A 14,666-nucleotide genomic window follows, 5' to 3' on the forward strand; every position below is an offset into this window, starting at 1 on the left:
TAGAGGTCTTTGCATCACATCAATACTTGGTGTAGGTGGCACATGGTGTTTTTTGCTCACCTTTCCTTTTGTTTGATAAAAAAAAAAATTTGGGTACATATATTTTAGCCTAAGAATATTATTAAAAGTTAAGTTTTACGTAATGCATATCCTCAATACTTACTTGTGCACACTAACACTTTTACAAAAGAGACCGTTTTCTTCTGCCTAAATGCCTCAGCTACTATTCTGATCCTGCCACACACCTGATGCCACACATCTGGTGCCAAGTTATTCTTTTTTCACCCACCTTCATCACCGGGTACTGGTATTACCACCCACCGCCCCACTCTGTCACCTGGTCACTTTCAGGACTCCTGATGCTGCTGATGCCACCTCCAGGCTGTCTCATTCTGCCATCATATATTCCCCTCATGCTGATGCCACCTCCAGGCTGTGTCATTCTGTCTTATGTTCTCCTCATGCTGATAGCAGCTCGAGGCTGTGACATTCTGCCACCATATGTTCTCATGCTGATGCCAGCTCCAGGCTGTCTCATTCTGCTACCATATGTTCTCCTCATGCTGATGCCAGCTCCAGGCTTTCCCATTCTGCCACCATATATTCTCTTCATGCTGATGCCAGCTCCAGGCTGTCTCATTCTGCCACCATATGTTCTCCTCATGCTGCCGCCAACTCCAGGCTGTGTCATTCAACCAATATATGGTTTCCTCTTTCTGCTGCCAACTCCATGCTGTGTCATTCAGCCACTATATGATGTCCTCATGCGTCCGCCACCTCCAGGCGGTGTCATTCAGCCACTATATGGTCTCCTCTTGTTGCCGCCAACTCCAGGCTGTGTCATTCAGCCACTATATGGTCAACTCTAGCCTGTGTCATTCAGCCACTATATGTCTCCACATGCTTCCGCCAACTCCAGGCTTTGCCATTCAGCCACTATATGGTCTCCTCTTGTTGCCGCCAACTCCAGGCTGTCTCATTCAGCCACTATATGGTCAACTCTAGCCTGTGTCATTCAGCCACTATATGATGTTCTCATGCTGCCGCCAACTCCAGGCTGTGTCATTCAGTCACTATATGGTGTCCTCATGCTTCTGCCACCTCCAGGCTGTATCATTCAGCCAATATATGGTCAACTCTAGCCTGTGTCATTCAGCCACTATATGATGTTCTCATGCTGCCGCCAACTCCAGGCTGTGTCATTCAGCCACTATATGTCTCCTCATGCTTCCGCCAACTCCAGGCTGTGTCATTCAGCCACTATATGGTCTCCTCTTGCTGCTGCCAACTTCAGGCTGTGCCATTCAGCCACTATATGGTCTACTCATGTTTCCACCACCTCCAGGCTGTGTCATTCAGCCACTATATGGTCACTTCTTGCAGCCGCCAACTCCAGGCTGTGCCATTTAGCCACTTTATGGTCTCCTCTTGCTGCCGCCAACTCCAGGCTGTGTCATTCAGCCACTATATTGTTCTCCTCTTGCTGCCGCCAACTCCAGGCTGTGTCATTCAGTCACTATATGGTGTCCTTATGCTTCCGCTACCTCCAGGCCATGTCATTGAGCCACTATATGATGTTCTCATGCTTCCGCCACCTCCAGGCTGTGTCATTCAGCCACTATATGGTCAACTCTAGGCTGTGTCATTCAGCCACTATATGTCTCCTCATGCTTCCGCCAACTTCAGGCTGTGCCATTCAGCCACTATATGGTCTCCTCTTTCTGCTGCCAACTCCAGGCTGTGTCATTCAGTCACTATATGATGTTCTCATGCTTCCGCCACCTCCAGGCTGGGTCATTCAGCAACTATATGGTCTCCTCATGCTGCTGCCAACTCCAGGCTGTGTCATTCATTCACTATATGTTGTCCTCATGCTTTCGCCACCTCCAGGCTGTGTCATTCAGCCACTATATGGTCAATTCCAGCCTGTGTCATTCAGCCACTATATGTCTCCTCATGCTTCCGCCAACTCCAGGCTGTGCCATTCAGCCACTATATGATCTCCTCTTTCTGCTGCCAACTCCAGGCTGTGTCATTCAGCCACTATATGATGTTCTCATGCTGCCGCCAACTCCAGGCTGTGTCATTCGGTCACTATATGGTGTCCTCATGCTTCCGCCACCTCCAGGCTGTATCATTCAGCCACTATATGGTCAACTCCAGGCTGTGTCATTCAGCCACTATATGTCTCCTCATGCTTCCGCCAACTCCAGGCTGTGCCATTCAGCCACTATATGGTCTCCTCTTTCTGCTGCCAACTCCAGGCTGTGTCATTCAGCCACTATATGATGTTCTCATGCTTCCGCCACCTACAGGCTGTGTCATTCAGCCACTATATGGTCTCCTCTTGCTGCTGCCAACTTCAGGCTGTGCCATTTAGCCACTATATGGTCTACTCATGTTTCCACCACCTCCAGGCTGTGTCATTTAGCCACTATATGGTCACCTCTTGCAGCCACCAACTCCAGGCTGTGCCATTCAGCCCCTTTATGGTCTCCTCTTGCTGCCGCCAACTCCAGGCTGTATCATTCAGCCACTATATAGTCTCCTCTTGCTACCGCCAACTCCAGGCTGTGTCATTCAGTCACTATATGGTGTCCTTATGCTTCCGCCACCTCCAGACTGTGTCATTCAGCCACTATATTGTCTCCTCTTGCTGCCACCAACTCCAGGCTGTGCGATTCAGCCACTATATGGTCTACTCATGCTTTCCGCACCTCCAGGCTGTGTCATTCAGACACTATATGGTCTCCTCTTGCTGCTGCAAACTCCAGGCTGTGCCATTTAGCCACTATATGGTCTACTTCTGCTTCCACCACCTCTAGGCTATCTCATTCAGCCACTATATGGTCTCCTCTTGCTACCGCCAACTTCAGACTGTGGCATTCAACCATTATATGGTCTATTAATACTTCCGCCACCTCCAGGCTGTGTCATTCAGCCACTATATGGTCTCCTCTTTCTGCTGCCAACTCCAGGCTGTGTCATTCAGCCACTATATGGTCTCCTTTTGCTGCTGCCACCTCCCGGCTGTGTCACTGTACGGCCATGTGGTCAGCTCATGCTATTGGCACATTAAATAAAACTTTTTAGGTTCATCTATTTGAAATCTTCAATTTAAATGTTAAAAAATATCTTTAATCTTTTCAATTGTGAGGCCCTATGGTCCTGTCAGGCTGTTGCCACCACCAGGCTGGGTCATTCAGCCACTATATGGTCTCCTTATGCTGCCACCATCTCCAGGCTGTGTCATTCAGCAACTATATGGTCTTCTCATACTGATGCCACCTCCAGACTCTGCGACAGTGATTCTAATAATGACCCCTCTAGTCTGCATGTCATACTGAATAACAGTTTTATTTCACTAACCCAGCAAACTCCATATGCGTGTTAGAACAAAGCAAAGTGTTCTACACCCCTATTGAGACTCTCTGTAGGCCAGAAATAGCCGTTTTTAATAGCGATTCGAATTTTGAAAAATTCGGCAAATCAGCCAAATCGAATTTTTCAAAAATGAGCTCATCTCTAATTATGATCAAAGACAGATAGCGAGTAGATTGTAGTGGTGGCTTAATCATTAATACTTAACATAGAAGCATAGAATGTGTTGGCAGATAAGAGCCATTTGGCCCATCTAATCTGCCCAATATTCTGAATACTTATGAATCGTCCTTGTCCCTACCTTATATGAAGGGTAACCTTATACTTATGTCTATCTTATATGAAGGATAGCCTTATGCCTATCTCATGCATGCTTAAACTCTTCAACTGTATATGCAGCTACCACTTCTGCAGGAAGGCTATTATGTGCATCCACTACTCTCTCAGTAAAGTAATACTTCCTCATTTTACTTTTAAATCTTTGCCCCTATAATAAAAACTATGTCCTCTTGTCGTAGTTTTTCTTCTTTTAAACATACTCTCATCCTTTATTGTGTTGATTCCCTTTATGTATTTAAAAGTCTCTATCATATCCCCTCTGTCATTCTTACAAGCTTCACATGTTAAGATCCTTTAACCTTTCCTGAAAGGTTTTATGCTTCAACCTAAGTACTAGTTTAGTAGCTCTTCTCTGAACTCTCTCCAAATTATCTATATCATTCTGGAGATACGGCCTCCAGTACTGTGCACAATACTCCAAGTGCCTCCAGTGTTCTGTACAGCGGCATGAGCACTTGCCTCTTTCTACTGCTAATACCTCTATACACCAAAGCATTCTGATAGCATTTCCTGCTGCTCTATGACATTGTCTGCCTATCTTTAAGTCTTCACTCCATGCACCGGATGTCTGGGGTGCCGCAGCCGAGATCGTTGGGGTCCCCAGTGGCGTGGCTCCTGTGATCAGACATCTTATCCCCTATTTTTTAGGGATAAGATGTCTATTGGTGGAGTACCCCTTTAAGCATATAGCCTTTGAGATATAGGCACAGGCAGCGAAGTAACACCTCTACTATGGATACATAGACACCCATTGCCCATCAAAAGGGCAAATGGGTGTTCCTGGATTGTTGTTATGGAACATACTGTATAACCAAAAGGATTCAAATTATTAGCCAAAAATATGATTGTTATTGATCCTCATTGATCCTGTTCTGTTACATATCAGTATTCCAAATTATGATGTTAGAAAACAAAATTCTTCTAAGTTTGCTGCATGCAGTTAATGGAGACTTCCAATGAAGATCTAAGTTTGTTGTAACCAACTGGTCAGTATAAACAAATGGTGTTTCACAAGAGGGCTCCTGCTTAGTTTTTCTTGTAGAATCTGCATATATTGCTGGAAACATATGTACATGTAGCAACTGCTTATAAAGTCAGTCGTTTAAGTGGCTTTTATTCCCAGGTTCTATAAAAAAAAATTTTTTTTTATTAATTCTAAATTTTTGAACATTTCTTTACCTGTACTCTATAAATAATTTTGTTATTTCATGTATTTCAAAGAGGATATGTTTATGCAAGGATTGATAGAACAAGTCTATCATTCTTTGATCTCTTAACTCGGAACTTCAGTCTTGACCTTTAAATAACTCTACTGAGCGGCCTCGTGATTAACCTTTGTCAGATATGACAGCCATGAGATTAGCCTTTTTTTATCTTCCAAGTGAATGAAAAATACAGAAATAAAGCTGTTTTGTCTTGATTTATCTGGCTTTACAAATCATTCAGTGTCAGGTGAACAGGGATATATGTTATAGAATGCAGGCAGAACATGTTCTCTACTTATACACATATCCTGTCAGTGTTTTTATTTGTGTTTATATGATAAATGGGCAAAATGTAATGCACATTTAGAGGGGAATTCATCAATTGTTTTCTAGTATTCCTTCTATTATAGAGGGGAGAAGTCGCGTTCGATTAGACCTTCCAGCGCCAATTCATCAAAAGTGGCATAGCACTTGATGAATTTGGTGCACAGGAACATTACCTCAGAGTCCTCTTATTTTTCCTGCCTGTTCTGTCCGGCGTATATGAGGCAGGATAAGTAACAGATCACTCATGGTCTGCCTTATATGCCTTATTTTTTTGGCTTTTTGAAACCCCTTAAGGACCAGGGATGTCCTTCACCCCCTCCCCAACTGCCATGCACAGTGAAAAAAGGGATTAACCCTTTTAGACACCGCGATCACACTTGATCGCGGCATCTAAAAGTGCTGTAAATTTCCTGCTGGTAGCTCCGGTAAGCTATTCATCTGCTCCCAAACTGCCATGTACTGTGTCTAATGCACCCTCATCCTCCCCCTGCCTCCCGCTATCCATACTTAGCCTGCGGGCACAATTGAGAGCGGGGGCTGTCATTAGAGGATTAACACTATGTGAGTCATCATGTGTTCCCCCCCTCCCCTTCCGGTTATGCTACCATGCTACACGTTTTGAGTGCTTTCCAGGGCTGAACTTAAATAATGTGAGACGGTGTTTAAGAGACATCCGCAGCTGTTTGCTGTCCGGGCATGCTAGGAGTTGAAGTTTTGCAACATATAGAGGGCCACAGTTTGAGACCACTGATCTAAAGTTAATTGCCTATGCTTTTAAATTGCTTTAGTTTACTAACTATGAACATCTACAAAAAAACATGTAGCATTTATAGATGTGGACAATATTGTTGGAACCCTTCTGTTAAAGGCAAAAAAAAAAAAAAAACACAATGCTCCCTGAAATAACTTGAAACTGACAAAACTAATAAAGAATAAAAAATTTACTGAAAACTAACTGACGAAAATCATACATTACCCTTGAATTGTGATTCAACAAAATAATTCTGAAAAACTAACTAATGAAACTGGCCTGGACAAAAATAATGTTACCCTAAATTAAAAATATTTTGTTGCACAACCTTTTGAGGTAGTCACTGCAACCAAGTAACTCTCAATGGGGGAGATTTATCAAAACATGTCTAGAGGAAGAGGAAAGGGAAAAAGAAAAGAGGGCAGCGCCTCGTGTAATCCTGCGGATTTAGAGAAATATAGGTGAAGGTCTTTTGTTGGACTCTCACCTGTTAAACCTCTTGGTTTTTGTGCATATCACCCAAGGTAACGGGGTATCGAATGGGACTGCAGGCCGTAGGAGCGTAGCCTGACACCGTGGCTTTGGGTCCAGAAACAATAGGAGGAAGAAAAAGAAAAAAAACTCCAAAGATGGCGCTGTCCCAACAGCAGAATGATTTTCTCAAGATTTCCCTTGGCTTATAGCAAAACCATGTTTATTGTAACAAAAAGTTTTACAAGCACTATGGCAAGACGCGTTTCGGGTATCTACGTACCCTTTTTCAATTGCAGATGTATACTGGGTTACAGAGAGGGGATCTTTTTATACATAAAAAAAGGCTGCCAAACTAAGGAGGGCGTAACTTGTTACTGTGCGTGTAAAAACCTGGTGCAAAAAAAGACATATAGTACTTCGAATTACATCTAATAAATATACATATATTAAAACAATGCAAACATATAAAAATCTTACTAAAGAGATAAATGTATCTTTGTTAAAATTTGACCCGTATATGATTTCTATAAAAACCTTCCGGGCACTCCGCTTTAGCAATAATAAATATATTGCACTTACCATAGGTTATGTTTCTCTCATATATATATAGAAGGCTATAAACATATAGGAAATCACATCTGTAAGAGAAATTATCGGATTATAATACCGGTTTACTTTAAAAACTTCAAGACGGATATCTAACATGTCCCGCAGCATAGCCTCGTATTTAGTTGTATCTAATGAATGAAAGTAACATCACCGCGTAAACAAAGTTGTGTAACTGTTTTGTGAATGAAAGGGCTTATGCACGAATTCTGAGACGATCTTGCTAGGTGAGTATATACAAAATCACGGCAAATGTCGATACTATTCATGAAAGGGTTACAATATTACTAGGTTAATATTATCTTTATATCTAGGTGGGTGTTAATAAATTTTTTTAAAATGTCAGTTTCGACAACCGAGATCCGGTAGCTTAAATTACATAGGGGCAAATAGTATTAATATACCGGAATGTCAGTGGTATCTTTATCTGCAGGATATAAATATGTATAAAAGGTTTTTGGCCTGTAATTAGGGAACGGCAATATACTACCTCATTTTATAGGATATAATGCCAACCTGGTGCAAATAAATATTAATATGTAAAAAACCTAGCTGTATTATAACAAAGAATATATTGATTATCTAGGATTGATTCTGATCATGGTTCAAGTATGCCCTGAAAAAAACACTTTTTCTATTTTACTTATTTCATGTGTAGAAATTGTCGGCGCCTAATGTGATAATATTCGTAGACAATCAATATATTCTTTGTTATAATACAGCTAGGTTTTTTATATATGAATATTTATTTGCACCAGGTTGGCATTATATCCTATAAAATGAGGTAATATATTACCCTATACAGAATCCTGACGTACACACAACTTAGCTTCCTTCATTCTTTACAGTAGGTGCAGGGTTCTTTTCTTTTGTTGGCTAAGATCAAAACACTGGACTATGCTGAAGTGGCCTTCTATGTGGCCTGATCTGAATACTATTGAACATCTGTGGAAGGCACGGAATTTGTGCAGAATGTATGCAGAATCTCTGCACAGATTCCACAGCTCAGTAAAGGATAGAAAAATTCTCAAGGAAGAAGTGGGGGATGGGCACTACAACACATGTACACAGCAATCTTTTAAAGCACTATATAGTAGGTCCCGGTGAAAAAATGCTATGGGTTGCTAAACACTAGCAGAACAGGCAATTCCGCAAATATTAAGAACAGAAGAAAAAGGCATGTTCGCACTCACCATATGATGCATCTAAAAGTTCAGGCTTTATTACAAGAAATTCTTATAAAACAAAAACATATTCACCCGGGGTGCAGGGAGGGAAGGTGGCTACCAGCTGGCAGCAGGAGCGTATCAGAAGAACGACAGCGCGGTTTCGCATCAGTGATGCATCATCCGGTTCCTGATCCATTGGATTCACAAGCCAGGTATATATGGAGAAAGGGAGGGAGAGGAGTGACCAATTCACCAACAAAAAAAATACATGACATATAAAATATAATAGTAAAATATAATAGTAAATAGAGCAATCATATATCCTGCTATATCATAGAATAGAGCTAAAATCATTCCTTTCGTTAAGGCCTATTGGGCCCAATGCTTTTAGTATCGTAATCCACTTAGCCTCACATTGAAGTAGTTTTAGATGTCTATCCACACCTTGCGGTTGTTGTGGTATATGTTGCAAGCCTGCGAACCAAATTTCATCACATTTACCTTTGTGGTGTGTTTCTACGTGGGTAATAAAACGAGTTGCACCTATTTTTATACGTAGGGAAATATTTAGATTTCTTTTTGTTTTACCCACGTAGAAACAACCACATGTTCAGAGCAAGCAGTAGACAGCAAAATTAGTTTTACAGGTGATAAATTGATTCACTTTCACTGTATAACCACCAAATTTTATGTACCTCTTTTTTTTTTTTTATTGTATTTACAGTAATTGCAATGCCAACATGAAAAATTTCCATGGGGTATATTTTTGTTGAGCCAATTTTGTTCAGTATTGAGTTTACTTTTTTGTATTTTATGTAATCTGAAATGGTATTATATTTTTCTAAATGTGGCTTTGGGTTTGTTTTTAGCTGTGTCTTGAATTAACGGGTCTTGTACTAACATGTACCAGTTGGACAGAATAGCATTTTTTTATTATTTTATTCACGGGGCTATTATTAAATGAAAAAAAAATGTTGTCTTCCTCTTTTGCCTTCTTTTTTTCTTTTTCTTTTATTGGGGACAAGAAGTTCTTTCCTTTCCCTGTGTTCTGTTTGTGAGAATGCTTCATCAATTATTGCATCAGGATATTTTCTTTCTTTTAAACGATTTTTTAACTCTTCTGCTTGTATAAGATACTGGGCATTATCACTGTTGATTCTTTTTAGTCTGATAAATTGTGAATATGGGATATTATTTTTAATATATGGAGGATGTGAGCTCTGGCGGCGCTGTGGTGGTCTGGTCTAAGACCGATCACGACAGCGAAGCCCTTAGGAAGCTCAGTGACAGATGTACCCATGAAAAATTGTCAGCAAATCCAACCAGGAAAATAATAGACAAGCTTCGATCCTTTCTTAGATCCTCAGTAGAAAAAAACATACTAACCGAAAGAATGGCCACCAGATTGTTACCAGAGAATGCCAAACCAGCAAAATGGTACTTTCTTCCTAAGGTCCATAAGTCGCCAACCCAACTCCCCAACCCCCCCCCCCCCCCCCCCCCGGACGACCTATCGTGGCGGGGATTGGGTCAGCGGCCGAAGCCCTTTCCAGGTATTTAGAATGGCTCATCTCCCCTCCTTCTCAGAATCCCTTCCTATGTAAGAGACACTAATGATCTACTTAGCACTTTGGACGATTTCTCTTGGCAAGAATCCTACACTCTTGTGTCTCTGGATGGTGAGGCTCTTTACACCCGAATCCCTTGGAATGCGGGTGTGAGAGCCATGACACACTTTTTATCTTATTCTGGTAAATCCAAGGAATTGATCGATTTTGTAGCAGAAGCACTTATGTTTGTGTTAAGTAACAATACATTTATGTATGACTATTGCTGGTACAAACAATAACATGGTACCCACGATAGGGTCTCCTGTGTCATGCACCCTAGCAAACATATATCTTGCTGTCTTTCTGCTTACATATGTCCACACTCTCAGGAACCCCTTCACCCATTTCTTGAAGCGGTTCCTGAGATATGTGGACGATGTCTTTATAGTCTGGGGTGGGTCTGAGAAAGAATTCACAGAATTCGTTAATTATCTTAATAACGATATGAACATGCTTTTTACTCATTAGTTCGGTGGAAAAACTTTAAATTTCTTAGACGTCACACTATGTATTGATAACCTAGATTTAAAAACTACTAGCTATAGAAAAAAGATAGCTAAAAATTCTTTGCTACATTATCAGAGCTCACATCCTCCACATATTAAATATAAATCCCATATTCACAATTCATCAGACTAAAAAGAATCAACAGTGATAGCGCCCAGTATCTTATACAAGCAAAAGAGTTAAAAAATCATTTAAAAGAAAGAAAATATCCTGATGCAATAATTGATGAAGCATTCTCACAAACAGAACATAGAGAAAGAAAATAACTTCTTGTCCCTAATAAAATAAAAAGAAAAAAAAGAAAAAAATTTATTTTTTCATTTAATAATAGCCCAATGAATAAAATAATAAAAATGCTTTTCTGTCCAATTGGTACATGTTAGAACAAGACCCGTTAATTCAAGACACAGCTAAAAACAAACCCATAGCCATGACAAAATATACAAAAAAAGTAAACTAACTCAATACTGAACAAAATTGACTCAACGAAAATATACCCCATGGAAATTTTTCATGTGGGCATTGCAATTACTGCAAATACAATTTAAAAAAAGGGTACATAAAATTAGGTGATTATACAGTAAAAGTGAATCAATTTATCACCTGTAAAACAAATTTTGTTGTATACTGCTTTCTCTGCTCCTGTGGTTGCTTCTAAGTGGGTAAAACAAAAAGAAATCTAAATATTAGATTTCGAGAACCTCTTTATTCCCTACGTACAAAAAATAGGTGCAACTCGTTTTATTACCCACGTAGAAACACACCACAATGGTAAATGGTATGAAATTTGGTTCACAGGCTTGCAACATATACCACAACAACCGCAAGGTGTGGATAGACATCTAAAACTACTTCAATGTGAGGCTAAGTGGATTACGAAACTGAAAGCATTTGGCCAATTAGACCTTAACAAAAGGAATAATTTTAGATCTTTTCTATGATGTAGTGGGATAAATGATTGATCTATTGGTTTTACTATTATATTGTATATATGTATTTTTTTGATGGTGAATGGGTCACTCCTCCCCCCTCCCTTTCTCCATATATACCTGGCTTGTGAATACAATGGATCAGGAACTGGATGATGCGTCACTGACGCGAAACCGCGCTGTCGTTCTGATACGCTCCTGCTGCCGGCTGTTAGACACCTTCCCTCCCTGCATCCTGGGTGAATATGTTTTTGTTCTATAAGACTTTCTTGTAATAAAGCCTGAACTTTTAGATGCATCATATGGTGAGTGCGGACATACCTTTTTCTTCTGTTCTTTATATCAGTAAAAGATAGACTTTATTTAATTAAACAATCAAAGTTAATGCAGATTCCGCATGAGAATTCTGCAGAAATCAAGCCCAATTTACTTCAATGGGATTCCACAGACAAAGTCTGGAACAATATAAGACCAGACTTATAATTTCTGGAGCGTGGAATGCATAATTTCAGCAGCGAAATTCCACATGAGGAAATTCTGCTGTGTGAATCTCATTAAAGTTAATGGCCAATAAATTTATGTTGAATTCTGTGCAGAAAACACATGTGGAATTCCGTGCGGAATCTTTTGGTTGCAATCACTGCCTCAAAAGGTTGTGCAACAAAATATTAAGTTCAGAGAACCATCATTTTTGGCCAGAACAGTTTAATTATTTTATCAAACACAAAAACTGCAACAATGTAAGCAACTTTGATCTCTGAATAAAACAGCTATCTTTTCCTCTCTCTCAGCTGGAAATTTCAGCACAAACTCAAGCACCAATCAGCTTCATTGGAATGCCTTACTGATGGTGAGTGACAGACAGGAATATGAACTGTGATATCTAAACTGTCAGTGGAGCTACATGGTATAATCAATATGTATTTACTTACCTATTTATGTATTTATTCATTTATTAATATATTAAGTATTTTTGTTTATTCTTAAGAGAAAGTACAAGCCATCTGTTTTTTTTTTTTTTTGCTTAGAGCATGCCATAAGAAATGCTGAAAAAGAATGCTGATGAATGCTGAACTTTTTTACAATTTTAGTTTTTTCTATGTGTGGCTGAGTTTTAAATGTTTTTTCTTGTGTTTCTATTTTTTATTTATTTTTTGCTTTGCAACTAAAAGTTGTAATCAGTGTTTTAAATCTATTGACATGAACTAAAACATACTGAAAAAACATACTGAAAGTGGAACAAATATATGCAAGATGTATAACAATTCCAATTGCTTCTCTGATATATATCATTAAGGCAGTGCCTTAGATTCCAAAACCATAGGGGTTAGCCTGTTGGGTGGGTGACCACATTAAATGGTGTCATCACATAGCATCTTTATTTATTGGTGCATTAAGGCACTAATAATAACTTATAATTGTGTATACAGAAGCTGTCCAGAGCCATCCCTGACTTGCTTGCCTTTTACTTTGTTAGCCAGTTAACAGACATAATAAAAAATGAGAATCCTAAGTTGATACCTTATGAAAAAAAAACTTTTGAGAAAATTATAACAAATAGCAAGCTTTTGAGACTGTCTACAGAGGTCTATTTTTTTGTTTGCCTCATTTTACTTTTAGGTTAGTTGTCGTTCCGAAAAAAAAAGTTTTATCCCAAGGGGTGTCAAATCGATAAATAGTTTAGGAGAGCAAATGTAGATTAAAAAAAGAGAAGTCCCCCCCCCCCCCACACACACACACATTCGAAAGTTACTAAAAGGAAAGGCTGTCTTAAAGGGGTACTTCAGCTGTGGTCGCTTGTCACACCCTCTCCCATAGACATGAATGGAGGGGCGTGGCATGTCGTTACGACCACCAAAACCCGGAGTTCTGAACATAACTGTTCAGAACGTCAGGGTGCCAGCCCGGAGATCATGGGGGTCCCTGAGGCCGGAGCCCCCGTGATCAGACATCATATTCCCTGTTCTTTAGATAGGTGTAAGATGGCTAAGGGCGGTGTACCCCTTTCAGTAAAATACTTGATGTATCAATGCAGGCAGGCTAGTAGGTAAAGATGAGAATTTAAATGTATTGAGGGATATCATTTAACACTTAAGGGCTATTTCTATGAAGTGTAAAATTCAGAAACCAGACTGTATGGGTAATCGGTCCAGAACAGATTTATTAGAGAGAATAGACCAAGATTTTTAGGAGTCTGGAGATGAAGATAATAAGTGATGGGTCAGTGGTTAGTAATGTAGGATGGGTCTTCAGATCTTTTTGGAATAATGGGGTTATCACAGCATGTTTAAAAAGAGAGAAAGATACCACAAGAAAGAGAGAGAGGTTAAATATTTTACTTTGAGTCAAATGCAGAAATATGAGGAATTGAGCAAATATGGAAGGGAAGGGGCTCAATGTACTCAGAGCCTTGGAGATGAATTTATGGCGGATGTTGTCTATTATAACTGTTAAATAAGGGAAGGAAAGGGAAGAAAACCCGGCATAGAAGGTGGGTTCTGTGCGGAGATCGCAGGGGGTCCCAGCAGCGGGCCCACCGTGATCAGACATCTTATCTCCTATCCTTTGGATATGGGATAGGATGTCTATTGCTGGAATACCCCTTTAAATAGTCATTTGGATAGTGAAAAGATGACCATGATAGTGAAGGACCATAGAGGCAGTGTTAGGAACATGAACTTGTAATGGAGGACATCTATTTTTCAGCCTAAATGTTATGGGATCAAAAGAAGATGTATAAAGCTTTCCTATACATCTCATCACCTTTGGGTCCAATCAATGTTATGGCTTTAAAAACAGAAACATGGGCTACAAAGACCATTACATAAAGTATATTTGTTTATAAAGAAACTTGCTGCAGTTTTGTAGTGTAATTCTTTGAAGCCATCAACTGCCAGGAAGTATATAATAAAGTAGGTGTTTTACTATCCACCCTAATGGCACCTTCACAGCAAAATAAATGAATGACAACACTGCACTTAACATTTCCAAAACTATAAAAGTAATGTCCAATTACCAGCTGATGATTTGTGATATCGCCGCATAAAGATTCAACAAGGGGATAATAAGCCTGAGAATTTCTCTCAGGTATAGGCTGCAATATTAATCACAAAGGGCTAAAACAAGAACATACTGCCTTATTAATGTATACTCATTTCTTTTATTTATTCCTCTGTCTGTTAAGGTGATTGCTTCTGTGATGATAAAGAGATTTTATTCGTCTTCTACAAATTATAGAACAAGGTGTTCCACATTGACCTCTATTGAAAGCTGATAAGTCAACTATTCACCAGAAGGTAAGTAGGTAGTATATGTTCTTGTTAATAACCTAAATGCAGGATATGTGTTATGTTCTTCACAAACACACA

General features: G+C 39.6%; 1 protein-coding gene across 7 annotated transcripts in view; it reads left to right on the top strand.

The window, feature by feature from the left end:
- TMEM150C (transmembrane protein 150C) overlaps nucleotides 1-14,666 on the top strand; it is a 225,095-nt gene that overhangs the window by 134,240 nt on the left and 76,189 nt on the right. For 3 of the 7 annotated variants that reach the window (XM_056568919.1, XM_056568914.1, XM_056568912.1), the window contains 2 exons: nucleotides 12,090-12,205; nucleotides 14,483-14,594. The gene's annotated coding sequence lies outside the window, so the exon portion shown is untranslated. Of the gene's footprint in view, nucleotides 1-12,068; nucleotides 12,206-14,482; nucleotides 14,595-14,666 lie in introns of all 7 variants that reach the window. The other 4 variants (XM_056568916.1, XM_056568913.1, XM_056568915.1 and 1 more) reach the window with 3 other exon arrangements.

This window comes from Hyla sarda, chromosome 1 (assembly GCF_029499605.1).
Source record: "Hyla sarda isolate aHylSar1 chromosome 1, aHylSar1.hap1, whole genome shotgun sequence".
Classification (NCBI taxonomy): Eukaryota; Metazoa; Chordata; class Amphibia; order Anura; family Hylidae; genus Hyla; species Hyla sarda.